Source organism: Notolepis coatsorum (assembly GCF_963971535.1).
Source record: "Notolepis coatsorum genome assembly, chromosome: 20".
Lineage (NCBI taxonomy): Eukaryota > Metazoa > Chordata > Actinopteri > Aulopiformes > Paralepididae > Notolepis > Notolepis coatsorum.
In genome coordinates this window covers 68286912-68299488 of record NC_140184.1, presented here as the reverse complement: position 1 = coordinate 68299488, position 12577 = coordinate 68286912, and positions in this window count along the sequence as shown.

Here is a 12577-nt window from a genome sequence, read left to right as displayed (position 1 = left end):
ACATTTACTACAAGCGTTGCAAGGGCAAGGCTAAGAGAATCATTAAAGACTCCAGTCACCCGAACAACTGCCTCTTTGAACTGCTGCGGTCAGGCAAGCGATACAGGAGTCTCAAGGCGAGCACAGAAAGACTCAGAAGAAGCTTCTATCCCCAGGCCATCAGGCTGCTAAACGAACAATGAATGAACACTACACAACAACAACCACCAAACGCACATAGCACACACATCCACACGCACACACTCACTTTAAACAAACACACTGTAGCACCCACTCCACACACTTATAGCACACACCCACTTTAAACAAACACACTGTAGCACCCACTCCCCACACTTTATATTTATGGATGAAGGATTGCACTACAACTCGTACACCTTACTGTAAATTGTACCTAAAATTGTACCTCATCCCATTTCTGCTTTGCACTAGATAGTACTGTACATTAGTACACTGCATAGTATTGTGTATTGTATATTATATGGTAACTCAGAACATTGTACATATGTCTATACCGAACACTGTGACCTCATTTTCTTCTTCTAAATTCATGCTATATTATGTTATTATGTTATTTGATACTATCTTGTCTAGCACAGTCTCTGGAGCGTAACAGTAAGAAGCATTTTGTATGAAAGTATTCTGTACTTCTGTATGACAACTATTAAAGAACTTGGAGGTACTAGAATTAACGGATCAGATCCCAAATCCACTGTAACCTCAAGCCTACTCACAAAGGCTATGGTTAATAAAACGTTCTATTATTCTAACCTATATGGGCACTTGTACAATGGACATTCAATTCCATCCATTTAATTCACACAACATATATATCTGAGTTAGGGGGCTAGGGGTTAACATTTATGAATGTCGCATAAAATCATTAGAATTGTTATTGTGTAGCAATAAAACACAAAGTAGGTTCGTGAGAACATGCAGATTATTTATTAATTTCAGATTATTTGACTTGTTCCAAGACCAGATGACATTTGAAGGAAATTCAAGATATTATATGAGATGTTTTTAAAAGGGGGAAGGAACTCATTTACTAGATTGAGTCAGACCGGGGTCTGAAGGTGTCCAGGGCTAGGGGTGTCTGTCTGCTGACAGTTTGGGACACGGTGCTTACAGAGAAGCTGTACTTATTATTTCTTATTTCGTAAAACTAATACAATGTTGACTGGAAAATGAGTCTTTGACGAGATTAAGAGGTTGCAGATCAGAGAAAGACTTTTGTCTTGTTTACATCAGAGTCCCCCATTTTCAATTCATCAGGGCATACATGACATACAGGTAGACAGTAATGCTACATCCAGACATTTAGGAGATAGCAGAATGCAGATACACCAGTGTTTGTGATAACTTGTAAGGGTGTGTCTGTCCAAGCTGATTTCAATAGGGTATTTCATATGTCTTTAATTAAGACTTATTTCTGGATATAGATCACTTCAAAGCCTGAATGTCCATATACTGTTTAGGCATACATTTATAGGTCAAATACCCTTTTTTGTCAGAATGCAGGTAGGTGAATTCCAATGGGTGAAGGCAATCACAGAGACAGAGAGTGTTTACTCTTGAACAGGTTCGACTTTAATAGTAAGAACACAGAGTCAATTCTAAGAGAGAACAAGTGCTAAGCACAAGTGGAAAATAAGGTAAATGGGAGCTTATTGGAGGTCCAGAGTAGAACCGTCCGCGTTATCCCCGAACGCAATTAGTGAAGACCTGACAATGGACAAGCAGAAGAGAGGAAGCTTGGGGAGAGGGACAAAGTGAGCCGCCTTAGAGAACCGATCCACCACCACCAAGATGGTGGTGAATCCGTCCGAAAGGGGAAGACCAGAAATAAAGTCCAGAGATATGTGTGACCAGGGTCGTTTAGGAATAGGAAGTGGTCGGAGGAGACCCGCCGGTGCCCGTCGAGAGGTCTTACTACGTGCGCACACCGGACAGGCCGCCACAAAGGAACGCGTATCCCCCTCCACTGTCGGCCACCAGAACCTCCTACGGATAAATTCCAGGGTCCTGGTTGCCCCTGGGTGGCTGGTGAGGGATGACGCATGTGCCCACTGTAGCAAGCGTGAGCACGCCACCTTGGGAACATACGACCGTCCCGGAGGACCCCCACCAGGATCGGGCTCCCGCGTTAGCGCCGACCTTACCACCTTCTCTATGCCCCAAGACACGGGTGCCAAAATCAAGGCCGGTGGAATAATGGGATGGGGCTGCTCCTCCCGACCAGGAAGATCAAACTGGCGCGACAACGCGTCAGGTTTGATATTCTTGGAGCCGGGTCTATAGGAGATGGTATATCGAAATCGTGTGAAGAACAACGTCCACCTGGCCTGGCGAGCGTTAAGGCGTTTAGCCCCTTGGATGTAAGCCAAGTTCTTATGATCAGTCCAAATAATGAAAGGATGTGCCGCCCCCTCTAACCAATGTCTCCACTCCTCCAGTGCCAATTTGATCGCCAATAACTCCCGATTACCCACGTCGTAATTACGCTCGGCTGGTGACAGACGGCGAGAAAAAAAAGCACACGGGTGCACTTTCCCATCCTTTAAGCATCTCTGAGAGAGCACCCCCCCCACTGCGACGTCAGAGGCATCCACCTCCACAATGAACGGAACCTCCGCGTCATGGCGGATCAATACAGGAGCGGATGTAAAACGACGTTTAAGATCGCAGAAGGCCGACTCAGCCCTAGGCGACCATTCAAAGCCAGGGAGAGAGGCCTTAGTGAGAGCTGTTAAGGGATTGGCTAAGGCGCTAAAATTGCGAATAAAGCGCCTGTAAAAATTTGCAAAGCCCAAAAACCGTTGTAACCCCTTGAACGACGAAGGCCGTGGCCAGTCCAAAACTGCACCTTGGCTGGATCCATGCGCAGATCGCCCTTCGTCAACACAAAGCCCAGGAAGGACACGGTGTCCGTGTGAAACACACACTGCTCAGCCTTAACGAATAGTTGATGCTTGAGGAGACGGTCTAGCACCTCCCGAACGTGCATTTGGTGTTGCACCATATCGCGAGAAAAAATCAGGATATCATCTAAGTAGACAAACACCGACACCCCAATCAAGTCTCGCAGCACGTCGTTAACCAGGGCTTGGAAGACTGCCGGAGCATTAGCCAAACCAAAGGGCATGACCAAATACTCATAGTGCCCATTGGGTGTGTTAAATGCAGTCTTCCACTCGTCTCCCTCTCTAATCCTGACCAGGTTGTATGCATTACGTAAGTCAAGTTTAGAAAAGACCTGTGCCCCCTGTATGCACTCAAAGGCCGTGTCCATGAGGGGTAAAGGATATCGGTTCTTGATGGAAACGTCATTCAATCCCCTATAATCAATGCATGGGCGCTGATCCCCATCCTTTTTATCAACAAAGAAGAAGCCAGCGCCGGCAGGGGAAGTGGAAGGGCGTATGTGCCCCGCAAGCAATGCCTCCTCTATGTAGGTGTTCATGGCCAAGGTTTCGGGGCGTGAGAGAGAGAACATTCGCCCGCGAGGCGGGGAGGTACCGGGTAGAAGATTAATGGGACAGTCGTATGATCTATGAGGCGGAAGTGCTTTAGCACGCGTCTTGCTAAAAACGTCCGCCAGGTCCCAATAGATCTCAGGCACCCCTATTAAATCGGGATTAGATGGTAGATCAGAATCTGCCACGCTCCCCACCATCCTGGAGAAAGAGGGAGGAGACAAAAGAGAAGAGGGGGGGGGAGACAAGGGTTTGGGCAAACTCCCGCTGACGATCGACTTGACGTTGGCCGCCGTTGAGAGTTCGCCCGTGCTCCAATTAATGACACGAACACATGACGACAACCAGGGATGACCCAACACCATGACAGAATAGGGGGAAACGATGACAAAAAAAGTAACCCATTCCCACTCCCCACCCTCCACCCGGATGTGTAAGGGAACTGTGCGCTGGGTGACGCTCCCACTGCCCAGAGGCCGACCGCCCAGGGCATAAACTGGTAAGGGAACCCCTAAATCCTCCACTGGGGTTCCCCACTCCTTCACCAATCCCACGTGAATAAAATTGCCCGCCGCCCCTGAGTCAATGAGAGCCTTAGTTCCCCTAATGTCACCCCCACAGTTGATCGCCACCTCAAAAAATTTACGAGAATCCGTGGTTTTGGCAGGAATGAGCCCACCTGCTGGCGCCTTTTCGAAGCCCGACGGCGCACCTTCCATCCCCGATTGGCGCCGAGCCGATACAGCCTGGACCCGACAGCTGCCGAAGCGGTGACCGGTGCGGCCGCACCGGAAGCAGCGTCGCTCTTTGATGAAGCGCTGCCTCTCGTCGTCCGAGAGCGACAGCGCTCCAAGCTGCATGGATTCATCACCCAGTGGCCCACTCGTGTAATGCATGGAATTATCAACACCAGGAGAAGAAGGAAAACATACCTGGGGCTGGGTGTTGTTGACATGCTCCTTCTCCCTCTCCCGGTGCCGATTGTCCATCTTGATGGTGGTGTTGATCAGCACTTCCAGCTGCTCGGGGATCTCACACGCGGAGAGCGCATCTCGCATCCGCGCTGAGAGTCCCCTGACGAACAGAACCACGCAGACGTTCTCCGCCCAAGCTGTCTCCCGAGCCAAGATCCGAAAATTGATAGCATAAGCTGCGACCGTGCGGAGGCCCTGCCGGCAGTCGAAAAGACGACCACCAGCCTCGAAGATCGAGAGTACCCGGGAAGTATCGAATACTCTTCTCAATTCCCGGGTAAAGGCGTCCAGACTGTCGCAGATTATCGCCCCTGCCTCTAATTCCGCCGTAGCCCAGGAGAGAGCTTGACCGGTGAGCAGTGTGATAATATACGCTACCTGCGCTGTCTCCGATGGAAATGATCGTGGTTGCAGCCGGAAAACGAGTAGACACTGGGTGATGAATTCCCGACAACCATCCGGTGATCCGTCATAGCGAGCGGGCGCCTGCAGATGTGGTTCGCGGGACCGCTCCTGGACCCCGAACACCCCCCGACTCTCCTCTGCGTGGAGCGCTGCTTCTCCCGCCGCCGACTGAACACCAGCCACTCCTTCTTGGGCTTGTCGGGCTGTGGCCAACGCCGACTGCGCCACCGCTTGGGATGATCCGACGACCCCATTGAGTCGGATTAACTCGGCGCTGACCAGCTGCTGATGTTCCTCCATCCGTGTCTGGGCTGTCTTCTGTCAGAATGCAGGTAGGTGAATTCCAATGGGTGAAGGCAATCACAGAGACAGAGAGTGTTTACTCTTGAACAGGTTCGACTTTAATAGTAAGAACACAGAGTAAATTCTAAGAGAGAACAAGTGCTAAGCACAAGTGGAAAATAAGGTAAATGGGAGCTTATTGGAGGTCCAGAGTAGAACCGTCTGCGTTATCCCCGAACGCAATTAGTGAAGACCTGACAATGGACAAGCAGAAGAGAGGTATGTTACATAGACACCAAATACCAACATTCCACATACACCCCCGTGACAGCCAATCAGGAACCACCCCTAAGTGACAGCACTAATTGACAGGGAATTGACAGGTGACAAGCCCAGTGACATATGCCAGGAATGTGGGTGGTCACCGACCGAGGTCGGTGTCCAGAACGTAACACTTTTTAGCATGGTTTAAACCTTACCAACACATCTAACCCCAATGTATGGCACAGTAGCACTGAAAATAGCACAGAGTATGGGGAAAAGGCCTTCATGTGATAGCTAGGTCTGTAATGGACTTTCAAAAACTTTGAAACTGTAGGCCATTCACCACCCTATCTGATTTGAAAGTTCCAAATTAAGGGCATTTAAAGAATGAGAAGGGCTAATGTCCCTGCATCATTGCATAACGTGGTGTTATATTTTTATATTTATGACCTGACCATCTCTCCCATACCAACCTCCTGCAGATCAATACCTTCCATCCTCTTTTTTTTTACCCCTAAAAACCCATTCAATATAGTTTGCTGTACCTCAAATGTAATGTTCAGAAAATATGTATTTTAAGGTGATTGTTGTTGCTGTCATTTAGAGCCATGTCTAGCTAAAAGAGGGGTCAATGATCTCAAATGACTACTTGGTAAAAAAGGTTTAGCATCTTTCGTGAAAGAATTGGAACTATATTGTGGTACACACGAGTAAAACAGCCATAATATTTGCAAACAGCATTGTTCTAAACAGTGTATTACAAAATCTTGTTGTATCTAATGTAGACAATATGCAATTATATGATTGTCATTTGAAAACATGGATGCATCAGATTTAGCAGAAACTAGTTTCCATCTGTACACAGAGAACATGATAACACATAATCCTATTGAATTCTGAATTTCTTGTTTAATGGCTGAGGGTCAATGATACACATAAATTATAAACATCTAAAACCATGAAACTGACCGATACAGCTAAAATAGACATATCAACCTAGTTTTTTTTACCTGTTTACACACTGATAGGGTAAAACATTACAGATGTATTTTTAGAAGTTTAGTAATATCAAGCCCCAAAGGTATTTTCTTTAACCTGATCTAAATTATACAACAAATACATTTCCGAACTACTTTACAGAACACTGTCTAGTTTTTTCAGATGCAATAAGAAAGCCCCTGCAACTTTAAGCTCTCAATACTATGGACCTGCATTACATCCTACAGTTACACACAGCATGAAATATTCAATCAACACAAAGATGACGGTTCTAGGGTAAATAAAATATAATTCAGTCAACATATATATCTGAGTTAGTAGGGGCTAGGACATAGGTAATGTTCAGAAAATATATGTATGGGTCTGTGTGTGTGTGTGTGTGTGTGGGGGGGGTGAAATGGGTCCCCTTAGGTGTCAAAACACCCTACATGGTGGTGAGAAGTTTAGCAGTTATATATCGTATTTGCTTTCGCGTCCCGCTCTGAGCCTTATGAGATACCCCTTATCTCCTATGATACCTAATGTATCTCCCACGAAACAACTACATGCACCCCACCTGTATGGGGCCCCGCCCCTATGGTGGCACAGCCCATATAACCGTGACTCTGGTCACCAAACACCCTTCCTCTATTTTCGTCCCAGCGTACTGGCTGCGTGCACCATACGTTAACTAGCAGGATGAAAAAGATCAGAGTCATAATGTTGAAAGCTTACCGGAGGTTGCTGGCCCCTGGCATCTTCGACGCATGTTTTCGGCGACACGATGGGCCTATGTTGATGTTCCTCGTCTGATGACAGCAGATCGAGGTTCAGCTGTACAAGATTGGCTGTCGGGCCGGCTTGTACCCAGGTAGGCCCTGTGTCTTCAGGCATGGGTATTAGTGTTAGTAATGCTGGTTTGTTTTGTTACACAACCATGTTGTGTGTTGGCGCCGGGGGCAGGATGGTTTGGTGAACGTTCACTGCAGGGAACGGTTTCCAAACTGTCTTGGGCGTGCTACTAAACATCTAATGCTATGCTACATGCTATCGCTAATGCCACATGCTATCACTACTGCTAACTGCTACGCTGTTCTAATGTCTCCGCCGTGAGATGTTGTCACTTCTCCCTCCTCTTGCCCGGTTCATCAATGAAGGTCAGTCGGTAGCTGTTGTGTTTTTTTTTGCTGAGTCCTATTTACCTTTTTTCGGGTAAATGGGTTGACAACAGGGTAGGCCGTGGCTAGGTATCCTAGCCAGGTATGTTACCTTGTGTTCCGGCGGGGTCTATGGAACGGTGTCCCCATCTGGGGCGATGCGTGAGCTCTGCGGTGTAGCAGTAGAGCTATATTACTGCAGGATGGGACTTAACGGCGGGTTATGGCTCAGCTGGCTGGTTCCTATCTACATTGGCGTCGGGTAGTGGGGCTATGGGTCCAGCCGACATGGTAAACATGTTGCGTGTCTGTGCGCAGGCATTGTTGATCTGGGTCCCACATCGCCTCACGCTAGGCTGTAGTAGTATAGGGGCCGCCTGGGAGAAATGTGAGGCCCTGTGCGAATTTAAACGCGAGGCCCCCCACCCCCTGAGGCGGCCCTGTGTAGTGGGCTATTGTTTCGTTCTGTCACTCTGCTATGAGAAGGTCTGTCTTGCTACAGTTTTCTCTCCTCTCAACCATTCATACTGACGGTCAATCGGTATACTGGGGGAGTAGTGCGGGGGGGGCTTTGTTTACCTTTTTTGGTAAATGGGCTAAGCTAGGGCTGGTGTGCTGTTGTGAATATTTTGAATGAAGGCGGGACTAGTTCGCTCTGGTCTGCCTCCCCTTAACGTTGTGTGTATAGGTTTGCTCATTCTACAGTATTTTGTGGTTTAGTTCTTTTATTCATTTAACCCTTTCATGGTGCACACCACAGTGGAGGTTGCTGTTTGCAACCACCACTGGTGCTCTGTGTTAACATCAGTCCTTTGTTTTTGACATATTGAAACAGTGCCCCGCCCGGCCGACGCCATGGGTGGGTCGGCCTGGCGAGTGGCTGGTGGGCTGTTAAAGCTTGTACCGCCACGGTATGGAATTGGCAACGATTAGAACTGTGTTCGAATTGCTGTTTTTTTTCTATTGAAAAAATGGTGTCTGGTGGCGGGGCCTTGAGGGCCAGCCGACGTCGACACATCGCAAGGTTGTTGACGTTATTAGCTTTGACCCAGCCGCAAGCTATAACCGCTCAGGGTTCCCCTCTCCGCAGGGGATTTTGGTCTTCTGCTGGAGCGCGGGCGGTATTGTCCTAGGCCCTACACCGCCTCACACCGCGCAGCCAGAAGAAGAGAGAGCACGGCCTCGTCAGCGGCGATGACGAGGCCCTCGACAGGCGGCCATGTTTTCCCCCGCCGGAGGTATCCTGGGCGTTGATTCGACAGGTGTCCACAAGGCCGACAGCCTTGGCGGCCGAGGGATCGGCCATGTAGGATGGGTTCGGCTTGAACAAACAAGCCGTCACCGTCCTGCCGCGAGCAGCCCGCTCTCCGATCACTCCCTTCCCCAACACCAGCGGGAAAAGTGGGCTCTGATTGTTTCCTTTGGCTGCGGGCCGCGTGCCTTCGTTGATGCGCGGGCAGCCCCCCTTTCGCTTTTCATGGGGACAGGGGCTGACACCCAGTTGATGGCTGAGCCTGGGTCTGTCCGTGAGAATGTTGTGCTGTCAAGCAGCTCCCACACCTTGAACTGTGTTGGTTGAGCCTGGTGTTACGTCTGTCAACTTAAGTGTTGTCAGCAGGGGGGCTCGAAACCTTTTGAGGCACACAGTGCGGGCTTCCCCGGCCTCGCCTTCGCCAGGCCAGGTATCATGTTGGTGCCTCCCACTCCTGAAATATTGGCAAGTGGTCGCAGCTCACATGATTTGGGGTGGTAGTAATATCACTGCAGGGCTACAGTGTGTAGGAACCCATGGGGGCCTTACACCTTGCATGTCCGGCTGCAGAACAACTCCTCAGCATGTTCTGGAGGAGTGTTCAGTGGGGGGGCTTTTTTCATCGGAAGCCCCCCGTATCAGACCGGCCCTTTCTGTCGGGGTTCCCCCTTGGGTGCGATTGCCTCGTGGGTGGTGTCAGGGTCAGATGTTCCGACACGGAACACGCTGCTCGCACGGTTCCAGGGTTGGCTACGCACAGCGGGGGGACCAGGCCAACTATCTACAGTTCCTGGCGGACCTGCGCCACGTGACGGCGGGTGCGTTGGGAGTGTCGTCACATATGACTACGGCAGTACCATATGTCGAGGTGGATGGAGAGAACGCTGAGGCGGGGACTTGTGTTTACACAACCCCACCCGTTTTCAGGTTTGGTACAGACCCTATTGTCAGGGTCTCCAGCAGTGACAGCTCTGGTCAACGAGATCCAATCTCTGTGGACGAAGCAAGCCATCGTCGTGGCGTTCTCCTCCCGGTGTTCTCTGCCTGAGAAGTCGGGATGGAGGGGTGTAAGACCCAGGCTGGACCTGTCCCATGGGAAGGTTCAGCATTTTTTTGGATCGTCTCCTACCTGTTGAACACTGTCAGGTGAGGGTCTGGTTCCCCTCCATAGACCTGTAGGATGCGTATGCGCATCTCCGATCTTCCATCCTAGGGCTTACCTACGCTTCCTTTGCAGGGTTAGCGTATGAGTACCAGAGGCTGCCGTTCGGTTTTCTCTGGCTCCCCGCATCTTCACCAAGTGCGTGGAGGCCGCACTGGGGCCTCTGCGTCATCAGGGGTTACGGAGTGTTCTGCCCTGATGACGTTCTGGTCCTTCGCGGTCAAGGTGGATCGTCAGGTCTCGTACCAGGCAGGTCTCTACCAGCCTGGGGTTGCTGTAGACTGGATGTAGAGTACTCCTCTTCCCAGTCAACGGTTGGAGGGCTATGGGCATCCATCTCAGAGCGTGTTGTCAACACGCTCGGGAGGTTCCGTCCTAGGACGGTTACGGCGCTGTCTCACGTCAAGTTTTCACCGACGCCTCCCTCGCTGGTGACACGTCGGGCCAACGCAGTAGGGGGCAGCTGGCAAACCATGCTGCCCGGTCTGCGGTACATTCAATGTGTTGGTGTTGAAAGCGGTCCTTCTGGTCCACAAATGGTGTTGATCAGGACGGACGATACGACGTTAGTGTCGTGTATCGACAGACAGTGAGGAGTACGCTTCCCCTGTCTGCACCAGGCGGCGGCGGGTTGGCTATGGGCGTCCTCCATCTGCGCGGCCTGAGGGCTCCCCACATCCCCGGCGGGGAGAATGTGGGTGCAGGTGTACTGTCGCGGGGCGGTCCTCATCCTGACGGGTGAGGATTACGTCTGGACATGGCCAGGCGGGTCTGGGACCGATGCCGTGCCGCCAGGGATTCTTCCCCATACATCTGTTAGGTCAGTTGTTGGGACGGGTACGTTGAGGGGCGCAGGTTCTTGATCCTGATGGTGTTACCATCTGGAATGCGCATGCTCCCTCCACTGTCGCGCTTACACGGGCAGATGACGTATGTTCCAAGTGTGGTGTAAGGCGGGGGGCCGGGACTCAGTCTCCTGCCCCCTGGATGCTGTCCTTAGTTACCTCCAGTCTCTCCTTGATAGACTGTCGGCTTCGACGGTGAGGGTATATGCAGCAGCTATATCCTCCTATCATGAGGGGTTTGAGGGGATGTCTTGTTCAGCCACCCTCTTGTGAAGCGTTTCCTGCTTGGCGCTCGACGCGTTAAGCCGGTGCAACGCTCCTTGGCTCCGACTTGGGATCTTCAATTGGTCCTCGGTCGGTTGTCCTTGGCCCCATTTGAGCCGCTCGAGCAGGCGCCGTTGGGACAGCTGTCCTTCGAGACCGCGTTCCTACTGGCTGTCACTTCCGCTAAACGCGTAGGTGAGCTCTGTGCTCTCTCGGTACGTCCAGAGTGCCTGTCTTTTCGGACCGATTGCGGTGCCACTCTGCGACCTAATCCTGCTTTCGTGCCTAAGAATATCCGGAGTTCCTTCCGCTCCCGGGATATTGTGGTTCAGGCGTTTCGTCCTCCTCCTCACACTAGTGAGTTAGATGCGGGCCTTCACCTGTCATGTCCAGTCCGTGCTTGGGGATTTACCTCAGCCGTACTCAGGACTTCAGGGTTACGACCAGCTTTTTGTCTGTTACGGTGGGGCTCGTGCTGGTAAGGCACTGTCGGAGCAGCGCCTGTCCCATTGGTTGTGCGAGGGCATTACCCTCTGCTACACGTTGGCTGGGCAGGATCCCCCTGGGGGCGTCAGGGTGCACTCCACTCGTGGGGTGGCTGCTTCTGCCGCTCTCCTGGGTGGGGCCTCGGTGGAGGACATCTGTGCTGCAGCTTCATGGTCCTCCCCGGGTCCCTTTGTAAGGTTTTACCTCATGGACATGACCGGGGGTTCTGTCTCCCAGGTGGTTCTGGGGTCTGTGGCCTTTCCTGCTTCCCGTCCTTGGTCGGGTAGCAGGAGTGTATGGGTATGGGCCACAGTGTGTTGAGTCACACGTGGTTCCGCCTGTACGGTGTGTTCAAGGGGTTCTGGTTCCCTCTTGTTCGCATTCAGGTGGAGTTGACTGCGCCCCCCCTTCATTAGGAAGGATGGGGTGACAGGGCTCCCCGCACCCCTTGATGTGGGCTTACGGGTCCTCAGGGGGTACATTTGTCGGGTCTTGCGTCCGCTCTTCCCCATATCTCATAAGGCTCAGAGCGGGACGCGAAAGCAAATACGATATATAACGATAGGTTATGTAGATAACCTAGTTATATTAGTATTGGCTGAGCGTCCCGCTCTGCGCGGCCCTGAGTTCCCTCTTGAGGGATCTTTTCCTGGGACGGGATTTGGCGAGGAAGGGTGTTTGGTGACCAGAGTCACGGTTATATGGGCTGTGCCACCATAGGGGCGGGGCCCCATACAGGTGGGGTGCATGTAGTTGTTTCGTGGGAGATACATTAGGTATCATAGGAGATAAGGGGTATCTCATAAGGCTCAGAGCGGGACGCTCAGCCAATACTAATATAACTAGGTTATCTACATAACCTATCGTTTAGAGGACATGTCGACTTAGAGTAGAACTATGGAACGGTTCACATAACATAATTATGCTCTCTACTGGATTATGTAATAATAATGCACAAAGTAGATTCAAGAGAACATGCACACTATTTATTAATTTCAGATTATTTGACTTGTTCCAAGACCATATGACGGT